Source organism: Zea mays, chromosome 5, assembly GCF_902167145.1.
Source record: "Zea mays cultivar B73 chromosome 5, Zm-B73-REFERENCE-NAM-5.0, whole genome shotgun sequence".
Lineage (NCBI taxonomy): Eukaryota > Viridiplantae > Streptophyta > Magnoliopsida > Poales > Poaceae > Zea > Zea mays.
The window spans coordinates 127,393,529-127,419,207 of NC_050100.1; positions in this window are offsets into that span (position 1 = coordinate 127,393,529).

A 25,679-nucleotide genomic window follows, 5' to 3' on the forward strand; every position below is an offset into this window, starting at 1 on the left:
GAGAATGGGGAGGTGCTCGCGCCGCCACCATTAATTCAAGCTCCTATGGTCGTGCCGGGCGCAAAGATAGACCTAAGAGCTTCACCAGTTACCCTGGAACATGTTCGATGTGGTGTCGGGGTCGATGGCCAACCTAGTGGCGGGGAATTTCTCGCCGCTGAACAACCTATGCTTGGGTCCGCTGCAAACCAAGGACAGTGCCCTCCGCGTCATGTTCTCGGATAAGGAACCCATTGCTTTGTTCGCTATTAACCCAGCATTGCATAGGGAGTGTTAGATTGAAGGCTATCACACTCGGTCGTGGGATGGCCGCTCGCCTGGGGGCGCGCCGCCAGGGAAGGTCGCAGGCGCCGCCGTGCTCAGGGTCGTGGGAATAGGGATGAACCCACGTCGTCCAATCTTGTTTGTGTGGTTGGGATTACACCAGACATACTGGTTTGGCTAGGCCAATTTCAACAATCGCTTCTAGATCGAGCCGTCTGAAATCAACTAGGGTACAATAATGACTCGGATCGTTGATCTCTGATTCGATGGATGTGTGTCCATACCGGTGCACTTAAAGGCTAATCGAATTCGCGCCCTCAATTTTGGATCCAACGGTTTGTAATGGTGTTGAACATTAAAAAAAGGAACGGTCTAATCTGGTCCATTGATGGAGGATCGAGTAGCTGAAGTTAGTGAAAGGAAAATGTGCCCTTGGGCAATTACTATAAGTATTTTGGTGATTAGATGCCCAACACATTAATTGAGTACTTATGTGCAAAATGTGGGAAGAGTGCAAATCAAAGTGTAAGGTATGTTTCTAGAGTTAGTATATTATTTTGTATACTAATGTGTTTGTCTAAGTGCTAGAAATAGGGCCAACAAAAGAAGAAAAGCATCGGAAAAGACTTGGCTGTGAGCAGCCAAGTATCTGCTCGGCCCTGGCACACCGGACTGTCCGGTGGTGCACCGGACAGTGTCCGGTGGTGCAGGCTGGCCGACGGTGTCCGGTGGTGCACCGGACAGTGTCCGGTGGTGCAGGCTGGCCGACGGTGAACCAGCTGCTCTGAGGAAAATGACTGAGGCGTACAGCTATAAATCACCGGACTGTCCGGTGAGCCAAAGGCGCTCGCGGCCAATGGTCGGCTGCGTAATCCGCGGGCGACGCGTGGCCCGTAGCAACAGTCGGTTGGGCACACCGGACAGTGTCTGGTGCGCCAACCAGACCCGAGGAGCAACGGTCGGATGAGCCTGATTTGGAAGGAGATCGTGCACCAAACATGAACAGTGGTTGTCCGGTGGTGCACCGGACTGTCCGGTCACCACCCGACAGAAGGGTAAGGGGATGGTGGTCAACGATAAGGAAAAGGAGTCCCTCTTCAACGAGCCAAGAGACGACAAGCCCACTAACTCAGGCTCGAGTCACAAGAAGAGGGACGTGAAGAATAAGAGGCGCATCAAGAAGATCATCTACTATGACAGTGATGCATCATCTTCTTCACCAAGAGACGATGATGACTCTTCGTCGATGAAAAAAAGGGTAAATCAGAACTACTCTTTTGACTATTCTCGCATGCCATACAATACAAATGCACATTTAATATCAATTCCCCTTGGAAAACCTCCACACTTTGATGGAGAAGAGTGTTCATTTTGGAGCCATAAAATGCGTAGTCATCTATTTTCTCTCCATCCTAGTATTTGGGAAATTGTAGAGAATGTGATGCATTTTGATAGTACTGATAACCCTGTGATTATAAATGAACAAATTCACAAAAATGCCCAAGCCACTACTGTTTTGCTAGCATCTCTTTGCAGGGATGAATATAATAAGGTGAGCGGCTTGGACAACGCCAAGCAAATCTGGGACACCCTCAAGATATCTCATGAGGGAAACAACGCCACCATGATTACCAAAATGGAGCTAGTGGAAGGCGAGCTGGGGAGATTCGCAATGATGTCGTCCGACTCATGCTAAGGTCATTTACTGTAATTGACCCCCATCTTGTCAATCTTATTCGTGAAAACCCCAAGTACACCAAGATAACGCCCGAGGAGATCCTTGGAAAATTTGTGAGCGGGCGTATGATGGTAAAGGAGGCTCGATATGTGGACGATGCACTAAACGGTCCACTACCCGTCTACGAGCCATAGCCCATTGCTCTCAAAGCAACCAGCAGCAGGGAGGCGCTACCAAGCAAGGTGGCACAAGTAGAGGCTACCGGGCTCAATGAAGATGAGATGACGCGTATCATCAAGCGTTTCAAGACCGCGCTTAAAGGACGCAAGGAGTACCCCAACAAGAACAAAACAAGGGGAAAGCGCTCCTGCTTCAAATGCGGTAAGACTGGTCATTTTATTGCTCAATGTCTCGATAATGAAAATGACCAGGCACAAAAAAGACATGGGAAGAAGAAGAAGAAGAAAAACTACAGGAAGGCGAAGGGCGAGGCACATCTTGGAAAGGAATGGGACTCTGATTGCTCCTCATCCGACTCCGACGATGAAGGATTGGCTGCCTCGGCCTTCGACAAGTCTTCGCTCTTCCCCAATAAACGCCATACTTGCCTCATGGCCAAGGAGAAGAAGGTACGTATTCGAGATTCCCCTAAGTATTCTTCTTCTAGTGATGAGGAATTCTCTGATGATGAAGTAGATTACTCTGGTTTATTTAAAGATTTAGATAGAGCCAAAGTAGAGAAAATTAACAAATTAATTGATGCTATAAATGAATAAGATAGACCGCTAGAAAAGCAAGAGGACATTTTGTATGAGGAACATGACAAATTTTTTAGTGTGCAAAAATCTCTTGCTTTAGAAACTAAGAGAAATGAAATACTATCTTCTGAGTTATCTGCTTGCCATGAATCTATCTCTAGTTTAAAGAGTTTAAATGATGAATTAAAAGCTAAGCTAGAGGGAATAAATAAAACTAGTTCATGTGTAGAGCATGTTAGTATTTGTAATACATGTAAGGACTTTGATGATGATGCATGTATTGAACATCTTATTTCTATTACTAAATTAAATGATGAGGTGGCAAGTCTTAATGCTCAACTTAAGACTTGCAAAATTGATTTTGATAAAACTAAAATTTGCTAGGGATGCCTACACTGTTGGTAGACACCCCTCAATTAAGGACGGACTTGGTTTTCGAAAGGAAACCAAGAACTTAACAAGCCAAAGGATCCCCGTTCTCAACAAGGAGAAAGGGAAGGCCCCTATGGCGAATAGTCCTCAAAGGAACCATGCTTTTATTTATGATAAGAAAATTGCTAGTTGTTCTCATAAGAGTTATGTTCATACTGCTTATAATGATTCACATGCTATGTTTGCCTCTAGCTCTACTTTTGTGCATGGTAGAAGTAGGCCTAGGAGAAATCATGTTGTGCATCATGTGCCTAGGAAAATGTGCAATGAACCCACTACTGTTTTTCATGCTTGCAACACTTCTTTTGTACTTTCATGTAAGAATGAAAAAGTAGTTGCTAGGAAGTTGGGATCCAAATGCAAGGGAGACAAGACTTGTATTTGGGTTCCAAAAATCATTGTGACTAACCTTGTAGGACCCAACAAGAGTTGGGTACCTAAAACCCAAGCGTAAATTGCCTTGCAGGTTTATGCATCTGGGGGCTCAAGCTGGATTATCGACAGCGGATGCACAAACCACATGACGAGGGAGAAGAAAATGTTCACCTCCTACGTCAAGAACAAGGATTCCCATGATTCGATTATCTTTGGAGATGGGAACCAAGGCAAGATTAAAGGATTGGGAAAGATAGCCATTACATCCGAGCATTCTATCTCCAATGTGTTTTTAGTTGAATCGCTCGGGTACAACTTATTGTCTGTGAGTCAATTGTGTAACATGGGTTATAATTGTCTATTCATAAATGTAGATGTATCTGTTTTTAGAAGAAGTAATGGTTCACTAGCGTTTAAGGGAGTACTATATGGCATGCTCTACCTAGTTGATTTTTCGAAAGAGAATGCCGATCTAGATGCATGCTTAATAGCTAAGACTAATATGGGCTGGCTTTGGCATCGCCGTCTAGCACATGTTGGGATGAAGAACCTTCATAAACTTCTAAAGGGGGATCATGTGTTAGGACTAACCGATGTCTGTTTTGAGAAAGACAGACCTTGTGCAGCATGTTAGGCAGGAAAACAGGTGAGAAGTACTCATCATAGCAAGAATGTGATGACAACATCAAGACCACTGGAGCTTCTTCACATGGACCTCTTTGGACCCATTGCCTACCTTAGCATCGGGGAAGTAAGTATGGTCTTGTAATTGTTGATGATTTTTCCCGCTTCACTTGGGTGTTCTTTTTGCAGGACAAATCAGAAACCCAAGGGACACTAAAGCGCTTTCTAAGGAGGGCTCAAAATGAATTTGAGCTAAAGGTGAAGAAGATAAGAAGCGACAATGGGTCCGAGTTCAAGAATCTACAAGTTGAAGAGTTTCTTGATGAGGAAGGCATCAAGCACGAGTTCTTCGCTCCCTACACACCACAACAAAATGGTGTGGTAGAGAGGAAGAACAGGACGCTAATTGACATGGCAAGAACAATGCTTGGAGAGTACAAGACGCCTGAGCGGTTTTGGTCGAAAGCTGTGAACACAGCTTGTCACGCCATAAACCGGCTCTATCTGCATCGCTTCCTTAAGAAGACCTACGAACTTATTACCGGTAACAAACCCAATGTCTCTTACTTTCGTGTATTTGGGAGCAAATGCTACATTCTGGTGAAGAAAGGTAGACATTCTAAATTTGCTCCCAAGGCAGTAGAAGGGTTTTTACTAGGGTATGAATCAAATACAAAGGCATATAGGGTCTTCAACAAATCATCAGGATTAGTTCAAGTCTCTAGCGATGTTCTATTTGATGAGACTAATGGATCTCCAAGAGAGCAAGTTGATCTTGATGACATTGATGAGGATGAAGTTCCAACGGCCGCAATGCGCACGATGGCGATAGGTGATGTGTGACCACAAGAAGAACAGGAGCAAGATCAACCATCTTCCTCTACAATGGTGCATCCCCCAACTCAAGATGATGGACAGGTACCTCAAGAAGAGGAGCTGGATCAAGGGGGAGCACAGGAAGATCAAGTGATGGAGGAAGAAGCACCATGGGTCCCTCCAACTCAAGTCCGAGCGTCGATCCAAAGACATCACCCCGTCGATCAAATTCTGGGTGACATCAGCAAGGGAGTAACCACTCGCTCACACTTAGCTAATTTTTGTGAGCATTACTCGTTTGTCTCTTCTACTGAGCCTTTCAGGGTAGAAGACGCCTTGCAGGATTCAGACTGGGTGTTGGCCATGCAGGAAGAGCTCAACAACTTCAAGAGAAACGAAGTCTGGAGCCTGGTGCCACGTCCAAAGCAAAACGTTGTGGGAACCAAGTGGGTGTTCTGCAACAAGCAGGACGAGCACGGAGTGGTGACAAGAAACAAGGCTTGACTTGTGGCAAAAGGTTATGCCCAAGTCGCAGGTTTGGATTTCGAGGAGACTTTTGCTCCTGTGGCTAGGTTAGAGTCAATTCGAATTTTGTTAGCCTATACCGCTCACCATTCTTTTAGGCTGTTCCAAATGGACATGAAGAGCGCTTTCCTCAACGGGCCAATCAAGGAGGAGGTATACGTGGAACAACCCCCTGGCTTTGAGGACGACAGGTATCCCGACCATGTGTATAAGCTATCTAAGGCGCTCTATGGACTTAAGCAAGCCCCAAGAGCATGGTATGAATGCCTTAGAGATTTCTTAATTGCTAATGCTTTCAAGATTGGGAAAGCCGATCCCACTCTTTTTTATAAAGACTTGTGATGGTGATCTCTTTGTGTGCCAAATTTATGTCGATGACATAATATTTGGTTCTACTAACCAAAAGACTTGTGAAGAGTTTAGCAGGGTAATGACACAAAAGTTTGAGATGTCGATGATGGGCGAGTTGACCTATTTCCTTGGATTCCAAGTGAAGCAACTCAAGGACGGCACCTTCATCTCCCAAACAAAGTACACTCATTATCTTCTCAAGAGGTTTGGGATGAAGGACGCCAAGCCCGCGAAGACACCGATGGGAACTGACGGGCATGTTGACCTCAACAAAGGTGGTAAGTCGGTTGATCAAAAGGCATACCGGTCCATGAAAGGTTCATTACTGTTGGAGACTTGTTCTCAAATGCTATGAATTAAGAACAAGGCAACACAAAATGTTAGAGGTTAAAGCCCTTCGTCCCTCGAAGCATTATTTCCCTTAGGACATAATGATCCTCAGACGAAGGTCATGAAAGTCATACCTTCATGATTGCAGTGAATGTTAAAATATAAGAAGAAACATATGACATGAAAAATAACACAAATCATTATATCTTATTATTCATTCTTCATTATGTAATCATGGAAAGATAAGGACAATATTGAATTACAAAAAGTACCTTCAGCTTGATAGAAGGCAAAAGAGTACAAGTGTGATGCACGAGCAAATACAAATCAGCGTGAACAGTACGAGGGTACTGTTCATCTATTTATAGGCACTGGACACAGCCTATGAGAGATTACAATTATGCCCTTTACATTTACTATTAGCTTATAGAAAAATCTATGAGGACTGAATACCCTTTTCCCATTTAAGTCGGTTCCCCTTTCTGCGATTTAGCCGAAGCTCCCTTTCGCACAGCTTCGTTGCGACGGCAACCTTCATCACGGTCATGCTCCTCATCGCGTACGCTTTTATCATGAATCCGAAGATACCTGTCCACAAACCATACTTGGAAGGCATTGTTAAATTATGTTTTTGAGTACCTTCGGAGGACGAAGGCCCCCAACAGTAGCCCCTTGCAGTATTAATTTGTTTAAGATAACAAATTCAGACTGCGACATGGACGAAGGCCTTAAGCCAAAGGTCCGAAAAATACCTTCCCTTTGCTAGAATATCAACAGTCAATGACAGACGAGACCCTCCAACTTGGAGCGCACTGGGCGTATAAATAGGAACTCACACCGACTGCACTTGATACACTGCTTGTGCCATTTGCCTTATTTTCTCACTTTTATAACTTGTGCTTACTAGCGCTTGATAGCTCTCAAGCTTTTGAGCTTCGGTTTGAAGGACACGTTTTCGTCATTTCCAAAGAGAAGATGTCTCAAGACAAGAAGGCAGTTGCTGAGACGAAGCTAACCGAAGAGGAGAAGCTCCTTGAGGAGAAGACTGCTGGATTTGTTGAGTCAATAGCAAAAACAAATACAGAAAAGATTACTAAAGAGATACTGGAAGGCTTGTTTGAAGATACTGATGATAGCGACAGCTATGATGTGGAGAGTGGAGGCGAAGACTCTCAAAGATCGGCCCTGGCGACCAAGTCATGCAGTCTTTGGGAAATCAACTATCAAACAGAGTCATCTTGATAATATGAGAGGAAGGTATTTTCGAGATATGTCTATTGTGAGGGCTGACGTAGACAGGGTCGTTCCTGCTCCCGAAGAAAACGAAGTTGTGATCTTCCGAAGCTTCTTCAAAGCTGGACTTTGGTTCCCGTTGAGCAGATTTATGGTTGAAGTTTTAAAGACATACCAGATTTTCCTTCATCAGATCAATCCCAAAGCAGTTATTAGAATGGGGATCTTCGTCTGGGCTGTGAGAAGTCAAGGTCTAGAGCCAAGAGCAAGATGTTTTTGCAGTATGCATGAACTTTCGTATGAGACGAAGGCCTGGGGTAAAGAACAATATCATGATAATTTCGGTTGCTATAGCTTCGTTGCTCGCTCTGGCGCAAGCTACCCAGTGCCAACGTTTCGGAAGAGATGGCCCGGGGCCTAGATGGAAGAGTGGTTTTGTCGCAGAATCTCCCAAGTTATTGGGCCCACATGCACCTGTCCTTGTCTCAAAGACCTTAGACGGCTATGCATGTGCACCAAACAACTTAACAGGATCTGTCCGAGTGCCCCGAGGACCCCGGATAAATGACTTACCGCCAAGATCGCAGGATTAAGTAAACACAACTCACATACAAACACTTGCAGCGGAAATAAATTCTTTATTACAAAATGATTACAAGTTACAACATTTACAAGTTATAGTAATATTACAATATATCATCGGAGTGATTACAAGAGAAATTGATTCAAAAGATTACAATTTGAATGTATAAAACATTTATAAGTTTTAAAATACATGCTAGCTTAAGAGACAATCCTCGATAGAGAAGCTAAAGATGGGATATACTTATATAAGAAAGCCGAGCCCACCGGCACTTAGCAGCATCCACAACAGAACAAAATTATAACCTGAAAACAACGAGGAATAAAACCCTGAGTACGCAATTACTCAGCAAGACTTACCCGACTAAAGAAAAGACTCTCAAGGGTATGCTGGTTTGTTGGGAATCAAGGTAAAGCTCATCAAATTTCAAAGACTCGTTTTTGCAGAAAAGCTTACTAGTAGTGGATCCTTATGCCAAACTTTTACTTCACAAATTAAGTACTTTTCCTGAATCTAGATTTGCCTAATCTAGAGCATTCACTTGTCCTACACTAGATTCATTTTAGCATCTTTAGTTTCACTTGTTATCTACGATGCAGGGCAGTGATCCAGTCTTCATATCCGAGAAATAACGGCGATCCGAATCGATTAATACTCAGCTGAGGATCTCCAACCACACAACATATGTAGCACTTAACCCTTGCATATGTCAACACGCCCACGGGTTTCTCTAGACCAGAATGGGTCCCCGCCAACCGAGAGCTCAGTACCCCACCATCCAGCCTCTTGCCAGGTGGATACACGATACTCTCGCCATCTCTCCACTCCCATTGCGGGCCGGCCTTTCTGGTATTGGTCCAGCCGAGGCTAAGCTTACCCATGACGAGGCATGTGGCCAGTTAAAGGGTCCTAGATCAGCAAGCCTACTTTCGGTACGGTCCTTAATCGACACAGACGGGCGACCTTTCCTGCTCAACGTTTGGTCTCATATTATTATTTCCTTCCCAAAACCATGTACCTGACAGAGGTACCATACTTGAATGATGAATTCATCACTGCAGATGATGCTCTCACCATTACAAGTCCTTTTTCATATAACAAACCCATACTCAGTGTTACACAACATTCTTTTAAAAAGAATCAAGTTTTAGTTCTCTAGGTAGGGCTAAGCCTCATCAGTTCTCTTTATAAAACAGGTAGCAAGGAGGATAATCAAATTCCAAGGAATGGTAATGCATCAATTATTTATTTACACAACTCCTATCACCTAATGTAGCAGGTAAGTGATAAAAGTTTTTAAAACAGAAGGAGGTGGCAAATGCACCGGGGCTTGCCTAGGATAACACTAGGTTAGTGTTGTTAGATGACGTCCACTTGGCGAGCATCTCACATCCTAGCGCTTGATCCGATCATGCAAATCTTCAAGTTCATTCATCAGTATCCCTTGCGAAGAAACACACGCTTAACAGCATCTCGTGGTCGACTCAGCTTGACTTCCGCATCACGTGATCAACTAGCGCACCTAATTGAAACGCATGATGCACATGATTGAATATGAGAAGTAATAGCAAGACTAAATAATTTGCCACAGAAATGAATTAAACACTTAATGACGAGGCATTACAACACTTCATCAGCAACTGCTAGTTATCGATATATGGCTAAATGCAATAATTACGCCTTTCTAGATTAACAGGACCTAATGCAAACATCACGAAATAGTAAACTATACACTAACTATAATACTCGTGTTTCTCCTGTTTAATTGGATCTAATGCTATTATCAAGCAAGAATAAATTATAAACACACACTATCACCCATAGTTAAAATATATCATCGGAGGTCTAATAAAACTTAGACTAAGGATAGAAGCAATCTAATTAATTTTCTAAACCACTTTTCTAGACAATTAGAATCACACTAATTAAATGGAGCATCACACTATCTGATCGAGTGAATAAACGTACCAAACAACATACAATTCCATGAGATTATATTCATAACAACTTAAATACTTAAAACACTTATGTGCACTACCCCATCGACGGTTTTCAAATTTCAATAGAAACAAACATATGCAACTATAAGACTCCTTTAATCAAGTCAAGAACTAACCACATCTAGTTACCCACACAAAAGAAACTCCAAGCAATCATTTCAGACTTGCTGAATTTGGACAGCAACACAGCAGTCAACGGTTTTGCTCACAACCCGCAAAATATTCATCCATAAGGGGTGAACAAAGACTTTTTAGAAAGCTTAGGAAGTCCTCTACAACTTTTGTATTATCATCATAACAAGATTCGACCTTTAGAAAGGTCAAACAGAACTAAATAAACTCTGTCCAGATTTAGACAGAATTCGACTACTTACTTCAAAAATCCATAACTGGAGTTTCAGACATCCAAATCAGGTGATCCTAGACTTTTTCGAAAGCTAATAGAATTCTGTACAATTCATTTATGAACATCCTAGGTTGATTTAATATATATCAAGGTCAGAAAACATGAGAAAGGCTCTGCTGTCCAAATTGGGACACATTCAGAGATCCTAACTCAAACAGTCGTAACCTAACTTATAGATCACAAAAAGGGTGATCCAAAATTTGTTGGAAACCTTAAGAAAAGTACTACAATTCTTCTATAATTACTAAGGGCTGATTCTAAGTTTAATTTAGTCAAACAAAGCAATTTTCGAAATCAGTACAGAATCTGGACATATTCTGAAACTGGACTTGGGAAAATCATAACTTCTATACTGCTAAGCCTATGGTCATGAAATTTTTACACAAGTAAGATAAAGAAATTATCTACAACTTTTATATATCACACTTTCAGAGAAAACATGATTTACTTCACTAAACTAGCTGCGCAATTAAAACTGTACCTATAGCTCTAAACAGCAATATATTCAATTTAGCTCCTATTTGGCTTCTACAAGTGTCATGTGCTTAGTACTTCAAATACTACTAACACCTTATCTTAAAGTAGACTTAAAAACCACCTACTTAATCACATAGATATATTGGTATACTTTATAACCATACACACAATCACTTCGTATGAGTTTGTATCTTCAACCTAAAGTTTATATTGCAAATGAAGAACTACTATAATGACACTATGCATATACATCCATTCAACCGGAATTCGGTTAATAAATATCAAGTAACATGACCACTAAAACATAGAACTATCTCCAACATATATTGATACTAATACATACTCATGAAAATAATTTCATTCACATACACAAATCAATTTAATAGCACAAGCCTTATACATCCACACAAACTAATCATTCATTCGACTAACGAAAACAATGGATTGACTTACCACGACTAAACTCGACTCGACTCCGCGAGATCGACAACCACATCCGGTTGAGGCGATTCACCAAGCACTTGGCAAGCGCCTCGCTATAGCTTTCTTCTCATCTAAATTTCCTAGGATTTACCTCCACCACAAACACACAAACATATACAGTAAATAATCAAATATAGGAATTGGTGGGGAATAAACATAGCGCAAGCAGCTGGTCTCACCGGGGTTGTAAAGGTTCGACGTGCTGCTGCGATTGTACAAAAACCTAGAGGAGGCACAGATGCTTGGGCTTTCATCCATGGAGAACAAAAGAAGGAGTGGGCTGCTGCTATTGGCGTCCATGGAAGAAGACTCAACCACCAGGAATAGGAAGGGGCAGCAGCCAGAGGATGAGGGCGAGGGGAGATAGGAACGGGTGACCCGACGGCGTCCATGAATGGGGGCAGGGCGAGCTCAGCAACGGCGCCCTGGCAAGAGGAGGATGGGGAGCTCCTGTGCCATGGGAGATGGTGGTCGGCACTCAGAAGCGCCTAGACATTTAAGATGGGGTATTCAAAAATTCAAAAGATCAAAGAAATTAGTGCTCTAACACTATTTTTTGTAATACATCATTGACAAATTACTATAGATCACTAAAAATTTGAGTATTCAATGAATACCCATGAACCACCCCTGGGCCCGCCCCTGTCGGCACTGAGTTCTGGAGCAGCAACGGCTGGTGGAGTAGCAGCGGCATTTCCGGCATTGGGGGCTAAGGCGCCAGGGGAGGGAGCACTGGTATGGGAAGAGTGCAGGAGACGTACGCCTCCTACGGTGGCTTCGTGAACAAATTCAAGGGCGGTGGGGAACAGGCTAGAAGACATCCGATGGGGAGATAAGGGAGAAGAAAAAATTTCCTCCTTTTCTTCTATTTTTTAGACAACAAAACATCTATATCTCCTGATTTTTGAATTAGATTTAAGCGAGGATTATACAGATTGGACCAAAAACATACCAAGAACAATATTTTAGGCAAGATTTGAGTTGGTGAATATCCCAGAGTCAGACAAATTCTTATTCATTATTTATATTTGAAAAATTAAATCAAGACGAGAAACACACGGACTGAACCAAACAAGATCAGCTTCGATATTGTAAACTGTATTTAATTTGAATCAATTCGAAACCCGATAATTTTATCCGCAGTCTGAACAAGAAAACAGATTAATTATGAATATTGGGTCCCGGCTGTAATTATCTCAGCTCGATTTAATTTTGCAGCACTTCTATCGTCGAGTTCTAATAATATTTACTTGGGCCAAAATCACAAGAGTGGGTCGAGATTCCAAATTCATGTTCTCTTAATCCATAAATTTTAAATAGACACAAGGCTCGACATTTCGCGAAATAAATACGCGAGATCGTTACAACATCGAAATTGTGATCCATTCGAAAGCGACTTCACGCAACGTTCACGTGGGTTAGAGGTTGTGCGCTGTCCAGGCACCGGTTAGCATCAGCCACGCGCCACGATGCCAGGCACAGAAAGACACGTGCAACGCAAGCGTGAAAGAATTTCAAATGAAGTTTAAGAAACCATATCCGAATTCTAGAATTAAAGTTTGGGGCAAGACGTCGATGGTTTAACCCGAACGATATTGGATTCGGTGTTCCGAAAATTACTAAAGTATGAATTTTTGCAAAATAAACTAGAACAATTTAGACAGATGGAGACAGACACGATATCAAAATCGTGATAGACAAAGATGATTAAAATTTAGTGTCTATTTTATTTACTGATATCCCGCGCTTAAATCCATAGTCGCCATTGAACGGGAGATAAACACCTGGGGTGTTACAGGTTTTATGTGAAAAATAATTTGAAGGCGAGAGAAGACATTAAAGAGATCATCATGCGCCTCATCTGGTCCCGCTTCGGCCTCCGAAAGCCGAAGGTAGAAAATGATGAGACAGCCGAAGCATGCCGAAGGGCCTTCAACACAGTTTCCTCTTTTATTGGGACAAGAGACTTACTTCAAGAACATATAGCCTACAAGATATGGCCACTTATAGACAACTAGGAAATGCCGAAAGAAACCATCACTAACCCTAGCGAAGGCGGCCTGGTTCGATTGAAATACACCTTCAGATTTGGGGACAAGTTTGTCGAACCAGATGATGACTGGCTGAAGTGTAGTGAAAATACTAGCGATGAATTACTTGGAGCATATTCCAAGTTCGAAGATAATGCACTATCTGCGGCCTTTGGGAGCCGAAAAAAGAAAAGATTAAATAGGGTTTTTGATGCTATTGGATTTGTGTACCCTGACTATCGCTACCTGCCATAGGGGCAGAAAAGAAAGGGTGCAACTTCTGGAAAGGTTGCTGCTTCGGCTGCTCCAAGCGAGCCTGCGCCGAAGAGTAAAAAGTTGAAGGTCCTTACCCACCGGCCACGTTATATTGAACCGGCCGTGGTACCTGAGCTTGGCGAGAAGATTTCTTCAGCTGCTGAATCAAAGGAGCCCATTCCTCCTACGCAACAAACTGGAGAACCGGCTACCATGCCGAAGGCACCCTCAGCCGAGCAAGCTGAGGCAAAGACTGGTAAAGATAAGGCCGAACAGCCAAAAACTGAAAAAAAAATGTTAGGAATTTTAAGCCCTTCGGCGGAAGTAACAGTGCCGAAGGTACAAAAAGGTCTTGCGGCAACTCCCAAAAGAAGAAGAATGGCAAATGTACTAGATGTGCTAGAATCAGTAAAGGCTTCAAGCTCTACTCCTTCAGGGAAAATTGCCGGGGCTTCAAAAATACAAATCGAAGCTGAAACAAAACTGACCGAAGTTGAAACTGCTGTGAGCCAGGCTAGTGCCGAAGCTGGGCCTTCAGAGCCTGCTGAGAAAAAACCCTCGGAAATTGAAAAGAAGGCAACAAAGGAAGAGGATATAGAACAGACTTTGCCTGAAAAATTTGCCGCCCCTGCTCCCGAAGCTTTAAAAGAAAATATTGAATATATTATCCGTCATGCTTCAGGAAAGAGACTCTCTAAAGAAGAAGAACGAGAAGCTCAACACTATGCCCAAAAGCTGAAATATCCGAAGGGGGCATTAGTGTTCAACGGCAGCGGAGAAGAAGATTTTTTGTACTGTCTCCTGGATAGCAAAGAGATATCTGTCTGCAGGGAGATGGGTAGAAGCTTCGGATTCCCAACATTGGAAGATGGGCTCTCAGTACTGTCGAAGGATGAATTGGCCGACAGTTTAGCATATAATAGTATAAAGGTGTGAAAATCAATTTTTGTATTTAAAAACAATTTTTTTCATTTGTTTATACTTAATACTATGCTCCTCATACAGGGCTTGATTCTTAGCAATGCCCTCAGGGCATAGAAAAATGTCGAAGATGAAGGGTGCACAATGGCTCTGAACAACCTTTGCTCAGAGGTGATTGGACTAAGGAACAAAGGCCTTGAAAAGGATAAAATATTAATTTCATTGGTAAACAAGATAAAAGAAGATGAAGCTAGTTCCAAAGTTCAAGCTGAGTCCCAAAAGAATGAAATTGAAGACCTTCGGAAACAATTAGCTGAGGCCAAATTAAAATGCGCTGTTGCCGAAGCTGATCGAGATGCCAGTGAGTACTGGAAAAATTATTTTGAAAAGACAGTTGCAGAGCTTCACGCATCAAAAGAAAGATGTTTTGAAAAATCTATGGAATGCGTAAAAAAGATAAAGACTAGCTTCGCCAACTTGGGCGCCTACTCAAACGAAGACAACTTCATACGGGGCGACCCTGAGGGCGTCATCGAGTGGATCAGTAGTGAAGCCGAAGCTTTTGAGGAGATTTTGAGTGACCGTGGGGACGTCTGTGCATTCTCTGGTGCTAGGGGAGTTGCAGCCATTTTGGAGAAGGCAGGTTGCAAACATGTTAAAACCTTGGCCCAGGTCGAAGCTGCATTCTCTATCGACGATACGAAAGACCCCTCGGCCGAAGCGAGTTCAATAGGCTGAAATTTTTTCACTGATATCTGGGAAAATGGCGGCCGAGGGATGGCTCATGAAATAATGAAGAAGAGCGAAAAAGATATTCACGACGCTCGAGAAGCAACGAAAGCAGCTGAGAAAGCTGCGGAACTCGAAAGACGGGTAGGTATTACTAAATGGCTTTTAGCTTTGTTGTTTATTTTCGTGACTTTGAACTAATTGATGTCTTCTACCGCAGCTGAACTGTCTCCTCCCTCAGAACCATTCGACCCACTGGTCGACCCAGAGACAAAGAAAGCGATAGAAATTATTAATATGGCCGAAGGTATTGTAGACGAAGTTGTTACCGAACTACTTCACGAAGATGCAGAAAAAATTCTGAAGGAAGAAGAGTAGTCATTGTGAAAACATTTGTAGTTTATTAATGTAACATTTGTTGAACCAAGCTTGTAATATTTGGTGTTTATGAACTTGAATGTAATATATGTGAATTGTCTGTAATTCAGTTCTTTGCGATGCATGAAACTTTATGTACATACCGTTTTTGAGCCTTTGGTGAAAAAACACCTTCCCTTCTTTTCATGCTTCGTAAAGAAGAGTTTTTATGCCTCAAAAGAATCATCCATACTTTGTAAAATCATCAATGCTTCGTAAATGATAGATCCCTCTTTCCACATCAGAACTGATGAAGCTGTAATTCTCAGCTTACTTTGTGCCTTAGCATCTATTCATTTTTTGTAAAGCATTCTCCGAAGATCGGCCTCGTTTCCAATTGATGTCATTGATATGATATGATGTATGATGTGATGCTATGCGATATGATGCGATGATATGGTGCAAAGAATGATGCTAATGCCAAAGACACATACCCACGCTGAAACACAATATCTGCGTTCCCTTAGGAACCATCAAAATCTCTTTGCCGTTTATTTTTCGGCTTCACCGCTTATTTTTCGGTGTAAGTTCTGCATCCCCTTAGGAACGTCTTTTGAACTTCTTCGCCTTCTATTTCGACGGTATTCGCGTTGACTTTTCGCGCTTTGCCTTATATTTCGGCGGTATTTGGCTCTGCATTCCCTTTGGAACGACTTTTGAGCAGAAAACTTACACTGCGCTCCCTTGGGAACGACTTTAGTAGCTTCAGTAAAACTTGCAATGCAATTTTTAGCTCTGCATTCCCTTAGGAACAACTTTTGAGCTTCGGCAGTTTTTGAGCTTCGTAAGTCTGTGGGAAAGATATATGTCACTATGACAAGAACAAAGCTATTACAAGAAATTAATAATGACAAGAAGACTAGATTTACATTGATTGTTCCTTATTGAAAAGAAAATGACAATGAATATAAAAAAGCTTCAGATGCAGGATATCTCTCAATAGATGTGTTTTGATTCTGGCACAGTACTGTTGACTGTGCGAGCTTCGGATTCTTCCCTGAGATCGCGCTGCTAATGAGTCTGATGGCTCCCTTCTGGCTGCTGACCTCGTGAATAGGCATGTTGTAGTGGAGGTGGAGGTGGAATATGTGGCCAAGAAGCCTATGGCTGACTAGCCAAAGCAACAGAAGCTGCAGGATGGTTACCCATATATTCTGGTATGTAGGAAAAGTGACACGAAGCAGTGTGTAGAACCAGCTTCGGTTGACTTTGCTGGGCTTCTGCTTCTGCAATCTCCTTCTGCTTTTGGATGGTGATTTGGCACATTCTTGTAGTATGGCCCTTGTCTTCACCACAAAATAGATAGTAAATCTTCCTGGGTTGGTCCCCATATCTTCCTCTGAAGCCCCTGGCGCCTCTGCCTCTTGGAGCTGGCGGCCGAAAAGAGCTTTGTTGCTACCCTGAAGATTGTGAAGAATACTACGGCCTCTGCAGCTGACTTCCTCTGTCATCATTCTGAGTGGAATTGTGAATTGACCTGACATGCCTTGGGTGGATTCTTCCTCCGGAGCCCCTGGTCATCTTAGAGAACCTGTAAGCTTCCTCCCTTCTTTGGCGGAAGTCATTGTCAGCCCTGATGTACTCATCCATCTTTTGAAGCAACTTCTCCAGAGTTTATGGAGGCTTTCTGGCGAAATACTGCGCAGTAGGTCCTGGACGAAGCCCCTTGATCATGGCCTCAATGACAATTTCATTAGGCACTGTAGGCGTCTGTGCTCTGAGACGCAAGAACCTTCAGATGTATGCTTGAAGATACTCCTCATGGTATTGCGTGCATTGAAACAGAGCCTGAGCTGTGACCAGCTTCATCTGAAAGCCTTGAAAGCTTGTCAGTAGCATATCCTTGAGCTTTTGCCACGAAGTAATAGTCCCTGGCCGAAGAGAAGAATACCATGTTTGAGCCACATTCCGAACTGCCATGACAAATGATTTGCCATGACAGCTGCATTGCCTCCATATGAAGATATGGTTGCTTCATAACTCATCAAAAACTGCTTTGGATCCGAATGCCCATCATACATAGGGAGCTGAGGTGGCTTGTATGATGGAGGCCATGGGATAGCCTGCAGTTCTGCTGCCAAGGGAGAAGCATCATCAAAGGTAAAGGTATCATGATTAAAATCATCATACCATCCATCCTCATTGAATAGGCCTTCTTGATGAAGCTCCCTATGCTAGGGCCTTCGTTCTTGTTTGTCTTGAGCAAGATGGCGTACTTCTTTAGTAGCTTCATCGATCTTCCTTTGAAGATCAGCTAGTTGGGCCATCTTCTCTTTCTTCCGTTGTACCTGCTAATGGATTATCTCTATGTTTCTGATCTCCTGGTCCAACTCCTCCTCCTGGAGTGTTGGACTGGTGGCCTTTCTTTTCTGGCTTCGGGCCTCTCGAAGAGAGAGGGTCTCCTGATTTGGGTCCAGTGGCTGAAGTGCGGCAGCCCCTGGCGCTGAAGCTTTCTTCGGCGGCATGACGAAGGTCGGTGCTTGCCGAAGATGGTCGAAAAAGGGTTCACCGGAGGTGGGCGCCAATGTTGGAGACTCGTTCTCAAATGCTATGAATTAAGAACAAGGCAACACAAAATGTTAGAGGTTAAAGCCCTTCGTCCCTTGAAGCATTATTTCCCTTAGGACATAATGATCCTCAGACGAAGGTCATGAAAGTCATACCTTCATGATTGCAGTGAATGTTAAAATATAAGAAGAAACATATGACATGAAAAATAACACAAATCATTATATCTTATTATTCATTCTTCATTATGTAATCATGGAAAGATAAGGACAATATTGAATTACAAAAAGTACCTTCGGCTTGATAGAAGGCAAAAGAGTACAAGTGTGACGCACGAGCGAATACAAATCAGCGTGAACAGTATGGGGGTAATGTTCATCTATTTATAGGCACTGAACACAGCCTATGAGAAATTGCAATTATGCCCTTTACATTTACTATTAGCTTATAGAAAAATCTATGAGGACTGAACAACCTTTTCCTATTTAAGTCGGTTCCCCTTTCTGTGATTTAGCCGAAGCTCCCTTTCGCACAACTTCGTTGCGATGGCAACCTTCGTCACGGTCATGCTCCTCATCGCGTACGCTTTTATCATGAATCTGAAGATACCTGTCCATAAACCATACTTGGAAGGCATTGTTAAATTATGTTTTTGAGGACCTTCGAAGGACGAAGGCCCCCAACAATTACTTTATCTTTGTGCTAGTAGACCGGACATTATGCTTAGTGTATGCATGTGTGCTATATCAATCCGACCCCAAGGAATGTCACCTTGTGGCCATTAAGTGAATTCTTTGATTTTTAGTTGCTATGCCGTGCTTTGGGATCTGGTATCCAAAGGGGTCTACCTTTGACTTAATTGGATACGCAGACTCCGATTATGCCGGGTGCAAGGTTGATAGGAAGAGAACATCAGGGACGTGCCAATTTCTAGGAAGTTTCCTGGTGTCCTGGAGTTCCAAGAAACAGACATCTGTTGCCCTATTCACCGCTGAGGCCGAGTATGTTGCCGCAGAACAGTGTTGCGCGCAACTACTTTTATGAGGCAAACCCTCCAGGACTTTGGCTACAATCTGAGCAAAGTCCCACTCCTATGTGACAATGAGAGTGGAATCCGCTTGGCGGATAATCCTATTGAGCACAGCCGCACTAAGCACATAGACATCCGGCATCACTTCCTGAGGAATCACCAGTAAAAGGGAGATATCGATATTTATCATATTAGCTCCGAGAACCAGCTAGCCGATATCTTCACCAAGTCATTGGATGAGAAAACATTTTGCAGGTTGCGTAGTGAGCTAAATGTCTTAGATTCGCGTAACTTGGATTGATCTATAGCATACATGTGTTCTATGCTTTTGATCATGTTACTTTGAGCATTTACATTATTCGTTGTATATTTGTGGTGCTAAAGTTGTACAAGACCTCCCTGGACCTCACAAGTCCATATGCAAATGATGCACATATTTAGGGGGAGATGTGCTACAACTTGACCCTTTGAGACTAACCTGTTTGGTTGAGTATACTTGATGTAGTCTCAAAGGTGCATTGAAAGGGAAAGGTGAACTTGGATGATGAAAAGACTTCCACTGCACTCCGGTATTAGTGTACTTAATTCCGAGTTCATACGTATGCTCTCATTGCCTTTTTGCTCTTAATTGACATTTTTGGTGAGGCAATGGGGTTAAAGGGCCAAGAATAATCCCAGTTTGGTGCTTAATGCCAAAGGGGGAGAAATTAAGGCCAAAGCAACTGGATCAGCCAACCACATGAGAATTTTGAGAATTTTGAAAAATAGTAGAGTTAGAATTTGTGATTTGTCCAAAATACTCTTATTGCAAAATTTGGTCTCTTATAGGGGAGAATTTTGATTATGGGAAAAGGGGGAGTTTTTGGCACTTGATCAATTTTTCTCTTAAAATATCTCTCGATTTGCCCAAATAAGTGTGTTTGACTTAGAGATAGGAAAAATAATTTGATTTGCAAAAACAAACCAAGTGGTGGCAAAGAGTGATCCAAATATGCCAAATCATTAGCAAAAATAATCTGGTCTTCAATTGTGTTGATGTTGCACTTCTTTTTGGTTGCTTTTGGATGTGTTGGCATAAATCACCAAAAAGGGGGAGATTGAAAGGGAAATGTGCCCTTGAGCAATTTCTATAAGTATTTTGGTGATTAGATGCCCAACACATTAATTGAGTACTTATGTGCAAAATGTGGGAAGAGTGCAAATCAAAGTGTAAGGTATGTTTCTAGAGTTAGTATATTATTTTGTATACTAATGTGTTTGTCTAAGTGCTAGAAAAAGGGCCAACAAAAGAAGAAAAGCATCGGAAAAGACTTGGCTGTGAGCAACCAAGTAACTGCTCGACCCTGGCACACCGAACTGTCCGATGGTGCACCAGACAGTGTCCGGTGCGCCAGGCTGGCCGACGGTGAACCAGCTGCTCTCGGGAAAATGACAGAGGCGTACGGCTATAAATCACCGGACTGTCCGGTGGTGCACCGGACTGTCCGGTGAGCCAAATGCGCTCGCGGCCAACGGTCGGCTGCACAATCCGCAGTCGACGAGTGGCCCGCAGCAATGGTCGGTTGGGCACACCGGACTGTCCGGTGCGCCAACTAGCTCCAAGGAGCAACGGTCGAATGAGCATGATTTGGAAGGAGATCGCGCAACGGACATGAACAGTGGTTGTCCGGTGGTGCACCGGACTGTCAGGTGCACCACCCGACAGAAGGCAAGTTTTGCCTTCCAAATTGTTCTCCAACGGCTCCTAGCTGCCTTGGGGCTATAAAAGGGACCCCTAGGCGCATGGAGGAAAATACCAAGCTTACAAGAAACATCCTAAGACATCTAGACTCCGCTTTCATGCAATCGGATCATCGTTCTTAAGATTTGAGCACTATTCGAGTTGTAAACTCCTCGCGCTGTGTTTGTGTGCTCACTTTCTCACTTGTGTGCGTGGTTGTGCTGCGGATTTGAGTCTTGCGTGTGTTGCTCTCCCCTACCTTACTCTGTGCTTTCTTTGAGATCTCAATTGTAAGGGCGAGAGGCTCCAAAATGTGGAGATTCCTCGCAAACGAGAAAATACTCTAAGGGAAAAGATTGTGGTATTCAAGTTGATCGTTGGATCGCTTGAAAGGGGTTGAGTGCAACCCTCGTCCATTGGGATGCCACAACGTTGAAGTAGGCAAGTGTTACTTGGCCAAACCACAGGATAAAAATCACGTGTCTCATGTGTTGCTTATTGTGATTGCCTTGTTCGCACGAGCGTGTTCCTTAGCCACTTGATTTCACTAAGACCTTGATAATCAAGTTTGTGGCTATTTAGTGTTTAATTTGACAGTATCACCTATACACCCCCCTCTAGGTGCTCTCAGTTAGCCCATACCCCTTCGTGTAGCGACTTTTCAAAAGAGTCCCTGCGTTTTTATAAAATAAACATGCCATACTTTCTCCATTGTAAAACACATAAAAGAATTGTTAACTTTGCTGTTCAGCCTAGAATTTATTTCTAAGCATAAAACTTAATGTAAAGTGCATAAAAACATAAAAAATCCACATCTCAATTGTTTTAACCCCGATTCAACCCGTTCAAGTTGCGGTAGCTTCGTAATAATTTTGCCTACGCTTCCGTAACATTATTCTAGCAAGTAGCATGTTTCCAAAAAAAATATTCATTCAGTCTATGCTTAGTAGATTATTCCTACTAATCAAAGTTAGTTTGTTTACAATTATAATGTAACTAAAGTATTATTTCTACTCTAGTATGATATAGATTAAAGTTATTCCTTAATATCTTTACCACATAATCTATAAAATCAACATAGATACCTAGGTCTAATTGGGTAATCACATAGACCTTCCGAAAACAATATCTCTTTAACCGTAACTTCGATCTTAGCCATTCTTGAACCTACGATCTTGTAACAACGCATAGATCATTATTATGCAGTTTGTGCCTATGTTTGGTGTGATGTTAATTTTGCCTATACCATGTTTGTTTGTATTGCTACGTTTAGCAGTGAGGTCACGAGTCATCTGAAGAGCAAGTTGGTACCTGGAATCTTCAGTCCTAGGCAAGTTGTGCCCTTGATCACTTTTATTTACCCAATAATGTTTTCTATAATGATTTTGGCATGCATAGGCTTAATTCTGATGGGACCCAATAGGACACCCTAGTTTGGTCATCATTACACCTTGCTTACCCTTGAACTTTTGGGTAGTCTTTGTTATTGCTCTATATGGTTTTGGGATTAATATCACACTATGATTATGTTCCAATTATACTATTGTTTTACTTATTGTTCATGACAAGACCATTGTTTTAATTGGAACATCGAGCTTAACTTGAGAAACACGTGCCACCACAAGGGTGGAATGGGACGCCCTTGGCTGACTAATTAGGAAAGCTAGTGGAAGACTACCTTACCCAAAAGGGGCAAGGGCAGTAGGGAAGTAGGCGTGTAGGGAGGTTTTTGGGTTGATTTTGCTGCGATGGCGGTCACACAAGGAATTCCTACACTGCTCTTCCTAGAAATTGTAGCGAGTTTTCGGAGGCTAGTGGAACTTTGTAAAGGCCTCGTAGTGTTACCCTGCCTCTCTTCCTTGGTAGAGGTGTATGGGGCCCGTACAACCCCGTGGCAGATGGGTAACATGACTTGTGGGTAAAGGGTACCACCTCTACAGATTGTAAAACTGGTATACTAGCCGAGCTCGCGGTCATGAGCAGCTCAAGATTCTTGCATGATTAATTTATGGAATTAAATTCAATTTTTCATTTGCATCGCATTGTGTTTTATTATTAATTTTGATCTATTATTACTCTGGTTAGGTATCTACTTATACTTAGTAAACGCTAATAAAATTTTGACCAACTTTAAAAGCGATGCTTAGCTTTAACCATCCTCTTTGGTAAGCCTTACACTTCACATAAGCTCCCACCTTTGGTGAGTTCATGCACATTATTCCCCACAACTTGTTGAGCGATGAACGTATGTGAGCTCACCCTTGCTGTCTCACACCCCCCATAGGTCAAGAACAAGTACCGCAGGATGAGGTGCCTGGAGGATGCTGTGATGAGTTCGTGAGAGGTCTAGGCCGTCGTCTCCCAGTCAACTTTGGGTTGCTGGATCGTTGTCTTCATATGATGTAATTATTTAATTATTTTGTAAATAACTCCTATTATATAGTAAAGATGTGACATTCATTTCTGTACCATGAGTCATGATATGTGTGAGACTTGGTCCTAGCACACTTGGTGATTATGTTCGCGCCCGGGTCTTGGTGCCCCGAAATCCGGGTGTGACAGAAGTGGTATAAGAGGAATGTTGACTATAGGATGAAACCTAGATAGAACTGGACAACCAATACTTACCTTTGCTACTCTGATCCTTTCTAAACTTTTCTCACCTATTTCCGCTTTACTCTTACCTTTTCACTTCTAAAGACAAAAGTGGATTTCACACTTTGAAATCCTGTACCTAAAGTGACTTTTAGGAATAGGAAACCTAATCTTAGGAACCAAATAAAAACTAGTTTTTGTAAATATTTATATGCTTGAGTGTTTGTCCTTATGATAACTACTTGATTCGACTCTTTGATTGAGTGTGATGAGTTGTGGAGTAATATCCACAATTGCATATATATATATATACTATTTTTATATATTACACCTGGGTGCATTCAATATAGAGAATGCACCCAGGCCCAACCTACGCGCCCAGGTGCACATGGTCCGAGCCAACCGATCCACACAGCCGAACCGACGCAGCGGAACCGACGACTGCCCCCTCCACTATTGCGCCTTTTCACTTCCCCGCCCCGACTGCGCCTTTTCCACTTTCCTGGCCCTCCGCGAACGGCTCAATCTCTTCTCTTCCGCGGCGACCTAGCCCTCACCGTAGCCGTTGTGCGATCGCTCCCGTTCCCGTCTTCGTCCATCCCGCACGCTCCCGCTCCGGCCCCCTCCACACTTCTCCGCGAACGGATCCTCCGCGAATGGCTCCCGTCAGAATCGTTTGCTCGCCGGAGACGTAGACCGCGAACGTCGACGTAGCCCGCGCCGGAGTAGTCTGCGCCTGCCCGCCGTGTAAGCGCATCCGCTCTCTCTCCCGTTTCTCTGTCCCCATTTTTTGGATTTGTTTTGTTATTTTCGATAATAGACTGGTAAACCCCATTTTTTCCCCAAGTGTTGCAACTAGTATTATTCGTTGATTGGAATTATTAATTGTTGTATTTTATGCGGATACATTTCATTTTTGAATAAGCAGTTTGTGTTCTAGATTATCAACTCAGATGTTTCCACTTTTTTTGTAACTACAGTGTACCTTTTGTTGAAACTGGTCCATGACATAAGTTGCAACTGTATAATTTTTACTTTCAAACCACATACATCATTACTGTCTTTTATAACTGTGCTCGTATACAACTAGTTATTTGTTTAAATTCACTGTTGCAACTGTCCCAGTAGTAATTATTTTAGCAGTCTTGTTGCAACTGGCTTATGGCGCATGTGGCAATTCTGTCCCAGTACTAATGTATGTGTGCAGCATTAGTGTGTATTGCAACTATTTTTTGTTCCTATTTTGTACTGTGTGTTTTAGTTTGTTGATTAGCAATTTTTGGTTATGAGATCTGTACCATGTGTTTGTGCCCTCATGTTTTTTTCATTCCCATTTTTTCAGTGTTTTTTATAATGGATCAAGATCGGAATGTCACAGGCCAGCAAGGCACTCATACTGTCCGTCGCTCTCCTCGTGTAGAAAACAAGAGAAAGCAATTAGATAAAAATGAATTGAAGGAAAGGAGGAAGAGATTAAGGTTGAAAGTCCCTCGTATACAAGATGCCGAAAGTGATGATGAACAAGACCCAGAGTTTGTTCCTGGTGGCGATGGGTCTGGTGATGACAATGTTGGTATTGTTGGTGGAGATGAAAATAAGGGTATAACTAAGACACGAGCTATACGATGCTCACCTGGGAAGTTTATAAAGCTTGTGAATTCTCTATCTGATGAATTGAAAAGTGAAGTAGTTGCCAAGGGGTTTGGCGGCCTGCTGAGATTCAAGCCGCACTTATTGTCCAGAAAGTTGCTCAGCTGGCTGATGCGGAAGCTTAACCCAGAAACGATGAAATTAGAGATTGGTGGTGGAAAAGAGATTCAAATCACCAAACAAAGTGTTTGGTGTGTTTTGCAGTTACCAAACGTTGGCAGTGATCCGCCCCCATGTCTGATGCAGATGCTCGTGCCTTGCTGGATGAGCTGGGGGAGCAAATTTGTGGCAAATCTTATAGACGCATATCTGGTATCAATATATCTGTTATCACTGATAGACTGCAGAAGAGGACACTCAATGGGGAGCTGGGCCTGAGAGCCTTTTTCATGGCAGCATTTCAGTGTCTGCTATTCTCCAACACTGACACTCACATCAGGATTGATGATGTAAAGTACACTCAGGACATCCAGAACATGGGCAACAAGA